Genomic DNA, 12,286 nt, shown 5'->3' on the forward strand with positions numbered 1-12,286 from the left:
TTAGAGATCTCAGCTGTGTGATGGTGATCCATCACCGAGATTGGGTCCATGAACAGTGCCAAGCAGGCCACCAGGCTATGGCGACTGCCTCAGCATTATTTTTGATTTTTAGAAACCGACCCAAAAAGCATACCATAGATATTCTGTCTGTTTACGACTGCCATAATGAATACAGCAAGGAACCAAACTCCTCCTGACATTGGAAGAAGGAAAAAGCTGAGCAGAGCAGATCCAAGTAGAGCCAAGAAAAATCCATATTGAAAGATTCAATCTTATTGCAGAGAAAAGTGAATAGTAATGGGCGATAAGTGCAATGCAAAATCAAAAACAAATGTGTAGTGATGCATCTTGCCATTTCAAATGCTGCCTTATACATGCTTGAAACAAGAGCTCACATCACAGGAATAAATGCGGAAACATGTTGAATTTGGATTCTCTGAAAATCTTTTTTTCTACTACCCATCATCTTGGAAAGACCAATTAAAAAATAATGAATTCCATGCCTATTTGAACATTCATGGTGTTTGAGAATAGGCTCAGGTTTGACATGTAGAACACCATGCAGCATTCTGGAGCCCAGCAGCTGCCTCTTGCACTTTGTACTACCAGAAGCTGATTTGGAAACCCCTCTGGGGAACCCTTAGCATGGAAGTGTTGGAGTGGCTCCGGCAGAGAGGGAGGTTTTATTCTGCCAAATTCATGCTGGGGTGATTTAGCTCCATCACCCGCAGGAGGGTCCTTTCTGTCCCTAGGTGCGCACCCCTCTCCGTTCCCTAGGTATGTCATATTCCACGCCAAGGGTATGTACGCCTGGCTATTCCCAGATGTGTACTCCTCGACACCCACAGGTGGGCACATCCTCTTTTGTTCCATGGGGTTTCCGTGCACCGACCCCAAAGAAGGAGGGGTGCCCCGTTGCCCCAGGAGGTTATCCCTTTAAATGCCCAGGCTTCCTTCCCCCTGGAGCCGGCGATACGTACGCCTCGCTATCACCAGGTGCGTAAACCCCGCCATCCTTATGTGTGCCGCTATCTGGTGCACACCCCTTCTCTTTCCCTCCCTGGGGAACACACCCCTTTCCGCCCAGGTGTGCCTCACCCCCTAGATCCCCCACCCCACCCGCGCACCCATAATACAGCGAGAGGCAGTCAACGCTGGATTCGCCAGGTGTGCCCACCTGCCACCCCTGTCCTGTCACGCAGTCCCTTATCTGTCCCTTGACGACCGTCTCGTGCTCTCTCCTCACCTGCATGGCTGCTCTCTGCTGGACGCCGGCTGATCTCTAGGCTGTGAGAGGAAGGAATGGAATAGACTGAGCACCAGGGCCAGCCCCCTGCGTGGAGGGAATTCCGCCCACCATGCCTCCCCTTAAAGGAGCTGTGTGTTAACCCCTCAACTCCCTGCAGGCACCAGGCATCGGCTCGTAAACATCTTCCAGAGAGCAGGCACGCACAGTTTAGGAGTAACGCAGTGAACTAAAAAGGAAAGGATGTTTAAAAGAGATCTAATTAAACAACAGGGGGTGGTGATGGACAGAGTTTCCGAATTAAGCAGCATACTCTCACCCAGTCAAGAGATCAGGGCTTAATCCAACACCGTTTTTTAGCTCACTGCACCATCCCAGCTCAGAACCTGGCTATATGCAAATTAGTCTGTCCCTGGCCCAGTGTATCATGGGAACAGGGCAAACCAAACTACCAAGCCAATTCTTTCACTGGGAAGGAAACAAGCTACCGGGGACCGGTTTCTGGCATTTCAGCCGTCTTCGGCCCGGCTTGCTTGAATCCTGATGGTGCAATGAGCTAGGGACTCACGTCTGTGTATACCCTTCCACGCTTATGGTGGACAAAATAATTAAACAACAGGGGGTGGTGATGGACAGAGTTTCCTAATTAAGCAGAATACTCTCACCCAGTCAAGAGATCAGGGCGTAATCCAACACCGTTTTTTAGCTCACTGCACCATCCCAGCTCAGAACCTGGCTATATGCAAATTAGTCTGTCCCTGGCCCAGTGTATCATGGAAACAGGGCAAACCAAACTACCAAGCCAATTCTTTCACTGGGAAGGAAACAAGCTACCGGGGACCGGTTTCTGGCATTTCAGCCGTCTTCGGCCCGCTTGCTTGAATCCTGATGGTGCAATGAGCTAGGGACTCACGTCTGAGTATACCCTTCCACGCTTATGGTGGACAAAATAATTAAACAACAGGGGGTGGTGATGGACAGAGTTTCTGAATTAAGCTGAATACTCTCACCCAGTCAAGAGATCAGGGCTTAATCCAACACCGTTTTTTAGCTCACTGCACCATCCTAGCTCAGAACCTGGCTATATGCAAATTAGTCTGTCCCTGGCCCAGTGTATCATGGGAACAGGGCAAACCAAACTACCAAGCCAATTCTTTCATTGGGAAGGAAACAAGCTACCGGGGACCGGTTTCTGGCATTTCAGCCGTCTTAGGTCCCGGCTTGCTTGAATCCTGATGGTGCAATGAGCTAGAGACTCACGTCTGAGTATACCCTTCCACGCTTATGGTGGACAAAATATTTAAACAACAGGGGGTGGTGATGGACAGAGTTTCTGAATTAAGCAGAATACTCTCACCCAGTCAAGAGATCAGGGCTTAATCCAACACCGTTTTTTATTTCACTGCACCATCCCAGCTCAGAACCTGGCTATATGCAAATTAGTCTGTCCCTGGCCCAGTGTATCATGGGAACAGGGCAAACCAAACTACCAAGCCAATTCTTTCACTGGGAAGGAAACAAGCTACCGGGGACCGGTTTCTGGCATTTCAGCCGTCTTCGGCCCGGCTTGCTTGAATCCTGATGGTGCAATGAGCTAGGGACTCATGTCTGAGTATACCCTTCCACGCTTATGGGCCAGGAACAGACTAATTTGCATATAGCCAGGTTCTGAGCTGGGATGGTGCAGTCAGCTAAAAAACGGTGTTGGATTAAGTCCTGATCTCTTGACTGGGTGAGACTATTCTGCTTAATTCAGAAACTCTGTCCATCACCACCCCCTGTTGTTTAATTATTTTGTCCACCATAAGCGTGGAAGGGTATACTCAGACGTGAGTCCCTTGCTCATTGCACCATCAGGATTCAAGCAAGCCGGGCCGAAGATGGCTGAAATGCCAGAAACCGGTCCCCGGAAGCTTGTTTCCTTCCCAGTGAAAGAATATGCTTGGTAGTTTGGTTTGCCCTGTTCCCATGATGCACTGGGACAGGAACAGACTAATTTACATATAGCCAGGTTCTGAGCTGGGATGGTGCAGTGAGCTAAAAAACGGTGTTGGATTAAGTCCTGATCTCTTGACTGGGTGAGAGTATTCTGCTTAATTCAGAAACTCTGTCCATCACCGCCCCCTGTTGTTTAATTAAAAGAGATCTAGGCACTTCAGTCACGAATTGCTTTTAGACAAACCCTCCGACCACAGTATTCAAAGTTTGAGCTGGGCAGCCACCGCAGCGAACAAGGAAGACAGCGAAACAGAAAGCTGTGACTGAGAGGGCGGGGGCTGCCCGCGCAAGCGCACTGTCTGTTATGAAGAGGGAGCCCCAGCGCCGGCAGCTGACGTCCCAGGGCTCCCGTGGTCATGGAGAGCCCCGCCTGTTGCCGAGACTGACCCGCTGGTTGCCGAGGGAGACAGGGACACGCGGAAAGACCCCAGTAAGTGTGTGTGTGGGGGGGTGCGCACGCGCGTATGTGTCTGTGTGCGTGTGTGTGTGTGTTTGCGTGTGTGTGTGTGCGCGTTTGTGTGTGTGCACGTTTGTGCGTGTGCGTGTGCGTGAGCGTGGGTGCGAGCGTGTGTGTGTGTGCGTGTGCGTGCATGTGTGTGCCTGCCTGCGTGTGTGTGTGTGCATGTGTGTGGGTGTGCATGTGTGTGTGTGCATGTGTGTATGTGTGTGTATGTGTGTGTTTGCGCACTTCAGGGAATCTGAGGCAGGAGATGTGCACGGCGCCGGCCTGGACGTTCGCGTCCACAGACACCAATCGCCGGGCGTGCCCGACCCCTGTCTCAGATTCCCAGGAGACGGGCAACATTAGATACTTCGCTGGATGCAATGCTTCGCATTGCTTTCTCCAGCTCGACCTAAAAACTGAAGTCTACAGAAAGCAAAAGTGAAGAAAGCTTGTATACGCATATACCATTCTATCAAATTCACCAAAATGCCAGATGTAGTGGCAGGTAAAGCCTGAATGCATTGACCAACGATTATATCAATGGGTTGACCAGTTGCCCCATTTTGAAACATTCAACAACATCTCAACGAGGGGAATATAGACAAAGTAAATACAGCTATTGGAGCCTTTTTTCACTTTCTGTTCCTGTCTTCTTGACATCTGAGAGCAGGGGTATTAAGAGAAGTGGTAGATTTTCCAAAGTCTAGCCAAACCTTATTGAGGTCCATAGCAAGGAATAATGCAACTATTCCAACGTGTTGTGAAACCTTTGGCATTTCAGACAATTCTTTAAAAAGTGTGCAGTAAATAGTAGAATTTGACTGTCAAAAATAAAAATTTGGAAAAATTTCCCCACATGCACCATAAGGGATATTGGGATTGCATTTTGAGTATTTCGTCGTGCATGAAGCATAGGAAACACTCTCTGCAGTCCAGTGATTTGTGATGCTCTGCTAACTTTCTACCCTGTAGTCTATAGTCTTATTAATCTCCTCACAAAGGCAAAAGGCTAAATATTAACAAGCACTAGCAAAGTCAATAGACTTGTTGCCTATGTTAATGCCTTTAGTTCATTCTGTAGAGCATTTGTTCCACAGCATGAACAAAAGTAAAAAAAACATAATACACAGTGATGCAGCCACTGGTGACCATTTAATTGGTTAGGCATGCATCATGACTATTTTATTTAGAAAGAGCGAAAGACCACCAGCAATTTGCTGCCTTTATCACCCAAAAACGTTTACAATATAAGGCCAAATAAAACAAATTGGATTGTGGAGGCGAGGGCCAACTGAGAAGACGGTGAGCGGCATGGGCAGGGGGGATGGTAAGCATAGCACTCAAGGGAGAGCAACATGGGGAAAAGGGAGAAAATGACGAGTGAGATACAGCAACACAGAGCACAGGGGAGAGAAACAAATGGGTGAGAGACAACATGGCATGCAGGAGGAGAGAAGCACACATGAGGAACTACTGGAAAATACATGCACGTTCATGGAGTGAATAAGCATAACAAAGAAAGTAGTTCAATAAATTGGATCCCAGTGAAGAGGCTTTGTTCCAGGGCAGGGACAAACACAAGATGAACAAGGCAAGTCATCAAATAAGATGCAAGCAAATGAGATTGAAAAAATAGCCAACCAATGGTAAGAAATGGGTGAGTTTTAAGGCCATTGTTAGTTCTTGGTAAGCTGGCAAAAGGAGGAGGGAACGTTTGCACAAGGCCTCTGATATCATCATCAACACCCTTAAAGTACAAGACCACAGAGAAAAGATAGATGGAGAGGGGCGGGGGGTGGGAGGGTTCATGAAGGCCATACATGTAATAAATAATCACAAGGAAGTACAGACCATGTTCGTTCTGATGCCATAATTATTATCTGACTGTCACAGACTGGACATTACGAAATACCAGATGCCCATGTGTAGTCCTCTGGGGCTGCAACATGCCATAACTTAAGGCGAAGTCTGCTGCATACATCCATACATACATACATACATGCACACATGCACCTACTGCAGCGAATGTCCAAGGCTGCACTGACCTCCAGGAGGGAAAGGTGTGTGAGACTAGGGAAATAATACAATATACAGGCTGGCAAGGACTCATGAGAGCAATGTTCAGAATAAGCAGATTTACACATTTTTGTGATATGGAAAAAAGTTAATTGCAGGAATCATGGAAATTACCATTTTAGAGCACTTTAATATGTATCTAAGTCACTAAAGGAAAAAAAGTGTTTTAGTTCTTTCCAATGGTGATTCTTAGTAATAAAAGATGGGTCCATGTGACCTTTTAGTGTGAAATAATATGCGCTGTACTTCTGTCAAGGAAGCCCATTAGAGTGGGAGGGGTGTTTTTGGACCGCCGAAGCGGACATATGGTGAGTAGAATTATTCAGTCGTTTTTTTCTGACTTGAAGACCCACTCATCGGGAAATCCCTGGCTGTTAAAAGCTGCTGACTAAGTGGAAGGGCAGGGGCTGTCCCGTGTACTCTGCACCCTACTGTGTGCTCGCCTTGCTGGCTCCCCGATATTGGGATACACTTCCAGCTACAGACATCACAGGATTTCTGAATGTTTTCCCAGTTAATGGCAATAAAATATCATGGCGACCAGTGCAGGGGCTACTGCATAGAAATGAACCAGTTCTTTTCACTGCAGGTGAAATCACAGTATTGAAATCTAGTCTTTTAATGTAGTTGCTGTAATGAATGAATGAATGAATTTATGATTTATATCGCGCTCGAATGCCCAAAGGCGTCTAGGCGCTACAGCGGAGAGAAACTACCAAGGGAAAAATCAGTGCATAAAAAGTCACGTTTTTATCGCATTCCTGAAAGAGAGAAGAGTTGTGCTGTTCTTTATGGATAACGGCAATCTATTCAAAAGTTTGACAGTGTGGAAAAAGAAACTACTTCTTTCCAAGCGCACCCTTCTGATTTTTGATATTTGTTTGTTTGTGGCAGAACGAAGTGTTCTGTTTGGGAGATACCATAGGAGATGTTGTTTCAAATATTCAGGTCCTATCCCCTGAAGTGTTTTGAAGGTCAGACATAGGGCCTTAAATTCAGCTCTTTTTTTCACTGGCAACCAGTGAAGATGTTTAAGGCCCCAGAACACTGACTGAAACTTAGGGATGTTCAGCAGCATCCTAGCAGCGGAATTTTGAACCCAGCGGAGTTTGGCAAGACGTTGTTTTTGAAGACCCAAATACAGGGCATTGCCATAGTCAGGCCCGGACTGGCCGTTGCGTGCACCGGGCAATCCCCCAGTGCGCCGCAAGGGTGAGGGCCGGTTATGGGCCCTGGAGGCCGTTTTTGTTACAGGGCCGTTTTTGCAGCATAGCAAAAGAGCAGCCCTGTAACAAAATCGGCCGAAAATCAGCCCCGGCAAAGAGCTTGGTCGCATCCCTAGGGGGCCGGCCGAGCACTTTGCCAGGGCCGGTTTTGGTTCTCAGTCCGGCCCTGGCCATAGTCCAATCTAGCTAAGGCCAAAGATGTTACCAATGTCTTAACAGTGGATGGCGGAATATAAGGTTTCACCTTCTTAATCAGTTTTAAGGTTAAATGTACCTGAGAAGCAACCTTGTTAACTTGAGATCGAAATGTAAGACCGTCATCAAAAATTACTCCCAAATTTTTAGCTTTTTTTACTTGGATAGGAGGAGTTCCCATTGACTGAGGCCACCATTTCTCGGACCATATGGAGGGATCCGAGCCCAAAAGAAGCACCTCCGTTTTTCTTCCATTCAACCTTAAGCAGTTTGTATTCATTCAGTGGTCTACAGATGTCATACATTGATTGAAACGAGCAGCTGTCTCATCTGGATTACCAGAGATTAAAACCATGATCTGAGTATCGTCAGCATAAGATACTAACGAAAAACCAAACTGCCTGATGACATCTGCTCAAGGGGTAACATATAGATTAAATAGCGTAGGGCTCAAAGATGAGCCCCGCGGAACCCCACACAGAAGTAAGAATTGCTTTGAGCATTGATCGTCCATCTGAACAAACTGGTGTCTATTATTAAGGTAAGATCTAAGCAAACTTAATGCCAAACCTGAGACTCCCAGCCCACGTAGCCTCGAGATGAGAATGTCATGGCTCACGGTGTCGAAGGCCGCCAAGAGATCTAAAAGAATCAAGGCGGCCTTCGCACCTGAATCCAACGATGATCGAAGCTCCTCCGCTGCCATGACCAAAGCTGTCTCCGTACCATGCCCCTCCCGGAAGCCATATTGTGTGGGATCTAGCGCGTTCTGTAGGGCAACAAAGGACGTAAGCTGGTAATTCATGATCTTCTCCAGCACTTTTGCTGAGAACGGGATCCTGGCTATAGGTCGATAATTACTATGGACACCAGGATCCAGACCAGGTTTCTTCAACAAGGGAAGGATAGAAGTCCTCTTCCATGTCTTAGGGAAGATGCGAGAATCAAAAATCTTTCTAAAAAGAGAGTAAAGTAGTTCGCTAATCTCCTCTGCAGCACAGTGAAATACTTTTGGGGGGCAAGGATCAAAAGGAGCTCCTGATTTCACCTGTCTAACTATTTGGAAAATCTGTTCTATATTAGGAGGAACAAAGACAGCCAAGTCATGATCAAAGTGTTTCAGAGAAGAAGAAGATTCACTCACTAGAATGTTACTATTATTTTCACAAAATGTCTCATAAATCGAGAGCACCTTATCCCTAAAGAAATCTGCCAATTGATTGCAAAGTGAAGCATTACTGTTCGATAGGTGTGCAGTAGGAAGTGTCACTAACTCCTTTAGCACTGAGAAGAGTATTTTACTTGATGTGCCTGTCTGCTTAATTTTATTAGAAAAATTGCTAAATTTTTTCTCTGAGATCATTTTTTTATAGACCGTCAATGACTGAGTATAGGTTGCTTTTTTCGCATCTCCATAAGATTTTATCCAATGCCTCTCAGCCCGTCTACATTTTTGCTTCTGAAGGCGCAGTGCATCGTCGAACCAAGGTTCTGATTTCTTCAGCCATTTACTGGTGAATATTTTTTCAGGGGCCAGGATATCTACTGCTGATTTCATCCAATTATTAAAGGTGTTAGTAGCTATATTAACTTCAGACATCTTCAGTATTGGCCTGGAGGCAGCTAGAGTCGACTGCAGTTGCAAGGGGCTAATTTTCTTCCAATTCCTCCCTGTAAAGGACCTAGAGGCAGAATGAGGACGAGCAAGATGATGGGATGACGTAAGTGAGAAATGAATAGCTTTATGATCTGACCAGGAAATTTGCAAAATCTTCTGCATTTTCAAATGAGGATTAGATGTAAATATACCATCTAAGATGTGTCCTGCCTCATGAGTAGGATGTTTAATAATTTGTCATCGAGGCAGTGGCCATCAGCTCTAAAAGTAAATTTGTATATGTGTCATCACTCTAAAAGTAAATTTGTATATGTGTCATCAACGTTTTCAAGATGATAGTTAAAGTCACCCAAGATGGAAAACTCCTGATGGTCAACACTAGCCTCAATAATATGGCTGATTATTTCCAAGCATTTGCTCCTAGTTCCCGATGGCCTGTAAAGTAATACGCTGTTAAATATGTAGTTTTCACTAATAGTGATTCCAAATGAAAGAAGTTCACACTCAGGACCACTTCATAAGGTTGAACTTTTTATTGTTAGATTATCCTTAACAATAATGTCTACACCCCCTCCCCGTTTTTCCTGTCGATCATTCCTAATTAATAGATATCCTTTGGGAACAGCCAATAAGAGCTCCATATCAGATGTGTCGTCTTCCCAGGTCTCTGTAACAAATGCCATATCTATATCATGAGCCTCCAATAGTTCCGCGAACACTAGGTTATGTTTGATTAAGGAGGGAGTATTTAAAAGTAAGCCTCGTAAGCATTTTTGTGCCACTGTATGTAAATTCAAAGGCTGTTGTGCCCCAGAACAGAATCTGGTTTTAGTAACGAGGGACTTTAAATTACACCACGGGCATATCACAGGCTCTAGTGAAATCCAATAACGGGCACGATTCCTTAAACGGGACATTAAGATTCAAGAGAGTATTTCTTGAGTATGTAATAATTGATTCTAGACTTGGCAATGAACAGGTAGGGGGGGTGGTCCTGGGCCCGGTCCAGGCGCGGACGGGCGCGGACAGACGGGCGCAGACGGGCTTACCTTTGGAAGATATGGCGACACATAACATGGCCTCAGCTTGTTTCTTAGACTACCTGCAGGGCCACTGGAATTATGGAGCAGAGAAGGGCCAAATTATGTGGTAGGGTTGACTAAATTATTCGGCAAGAAAAGAAAAATTATGTGGCGTAATGTTCCACATTTAGTTATAGCATTACTACATGTTTTTGTAATTTTTACACTTGTTAGCACTATCTGGGCATACATTGTACCTCGTTAGTAACAGTTTAATGCCCAAATAAAGCAATAATAATGATGTCAACCTTCGCAAAGTAGACCCTTCCACCTCTGCAGCAACATGTGTTGCTGATTTCAAAAAAGAGAAGACCCCACTGAGTTCCAGGGAACAGGGTACTGTCGACAATTTAAGTCAAAGGGAAATCCCTGGACTATGTACGCTTTTCTCCACACTCTTATCTCTCATGCACATCGATCCTTAAAGCAACACAATTTTCCTTATGTATCAAGCCAACACAAAAATATGACGTTTACACTCTTCGTGCTTTATTAAGATATTTTTTCTTGGGTTAAAATTCCGATCATTGTCTGAAAGGCATCATTAAAAACATATACAGTGTTATCAAATATGAACAAATTAATTACAATGTTACACAAAAATATACAATATTAAAAAAACAAAAAGATAAAAAAGTTATAACCATTCAGTTACCACAATTTCAAAGTGCATAATAAATCACAAAACACAAAAAACAACCCCTCCAACCTGTAGGTGAAAAGTATTCCCTACTACTGTATTATCGTGACCCAATATCCTCATACAATTTTAAAAGAAAGATAAAGATCACATTATCCAAAATCAAGGTATATCTGCTATCTAGTTGGGTTTCTGTTGGGTTCTATTTATCTGTGCGTCGACGCGTTTCGGTGTTGTTTCACTGATATATTAACACCTTCTTCAGGACAGCAAAATTCATGGGGTTCATCGTATACATAGCCTTTCTGTGTATGTAAAACAATAATAAAATACAGTTAGAAAGGAGCTCTCTCTCATTCTCCTCTCCTTATGATCTAAGATCTAATGCACGTTTATCTCATTCTCTTCTCCTTATAGTCTAAGTTCTAATACACATTTCTCTATTCTGTTTAACCTCTACCCTCACCCCCGTTGTTTCAGCGAGACATTTTTCTCAGGAGAGAGGATTTTATAATGCAACGGTCGCAACACAATTACTTAAATACACCACATTTCTTAAAAAAAAAAAAAACACAGGTAAAATTTCCCTCCGTTATATTTCAGTGTTGGGCTTGTATCTAAACCCACATTTATTCTACTCATTCGCCCAAATTCAGAAACTTGCCTTACTTACATCAGAGGGAAGGGTAGCAATGTTTAAATTCCTTCCTTGCACTTTTTCTTTATCGATCTATATCAGGCTAATGATTTCCGATTTAGATGGATCTCCCTGTAGGGTCAATATACTCTTTTTTTAGTGATTGGATTTCTGGATCCCTGGTATTGTTCTCATTAGCTATTTAAAGTTGTTACCTTTTTTGCTTCAGGGCAGCATTCGCTCAATGAAGGACTGGGAATGTCAGGCCTATTGCGCTCCTCTCTCTGATCTCGTATATTTATAATTCGGCCTATATGGTTTAAAAATAGAGGGGGAGTCATATCTTTCCTTAGACCGTTATTCCATTCTTACTATTGGTTGCACTTTTTTATTATTTACCTTTTTGCAACTTGCCCAGGTGAAGTATTGTTCTCTATTCTTCCATTGAGGTTTTTTGAGCACTCTCCTGGTTTCTGTTACAGTGTTTATATTTCTGTGAAGAGTGTTTAAAAGCATGTCACTAGAGCGACCCTCTCCTTTGTTATGAGTATTATTTCCTCTACTAGGCAGCATCTTACCTTATTTTAAATTAAAAACATCCCAGCGAGGTATGACGTCTTCTTTCTACGTTACAGCGAACCGGATATGTTCTGTTGAATAATATGAATAATATCCCACATTATTACTCTGTATTTTTGGATGTCACCATACACAAAGGATATATGTATATTGCGTTTATTACGTTTAGGGCTCATAGGCATACGTAATTTAGCACGGAGCATAGAGTTTTTTCGTGTTTCAAATATTCTATGGATACCCGATTTGACGGTAGCCTTTGTGATCTCGGATTTTACCCATTATCCGAAACCGTTTGTAAGGCTGGCGTTGTTCCCATTAGCCCGGTAGTTTGATAAATCTTATGGTCACTCTAGTTTTTAACATTAAGCAAAGGGAAGATATTTGGTTGTATACAACCGGTATATCCACAAGGGAAAGAATTCTATCGATCGCGAGAGTTTATCCCTTAAAGAGATTCACCCCGTAACTGTAGGCATCAAAGACAAGTGGATTTTGTAGTCCTGAATAATAAAGTTCTGCATGCTACTTATCGCGGAAAAGGGTC

The 12,286-nt window shown here is 44.1% G+C and overlaps 1 protein-coding gene across 1 annotated transcript in view; it reads left to right on the top strand.

Annotated features, from left to right (window-relative positions):
- IFT81 (intraflagellar transport 81) overlaps positions 1–12,286 on the top strand; it is a 1,042,527-nt gene that overhangs the window by 37,348 nt on the left and 992,893 nt on the right. The gene's annotated exons all lie outside the window — the stretch shown is intronic.

The sequence above is a fragment of the Lissotriton vulgaris genome, chromosome 11, assembly GCF_964263255.1.
Source record: "Lissotriton vulgaris chromosome 11, aLisVul1.2, whole genome shotgun sequence".
NCBI classification, from domain to species: domain Eukaryota; kingdom Metazoa; phylum Chordata; class Amphibia; order Caudata; family Salamandridae; genus Lissotriton; species Lissotriton vulgaris.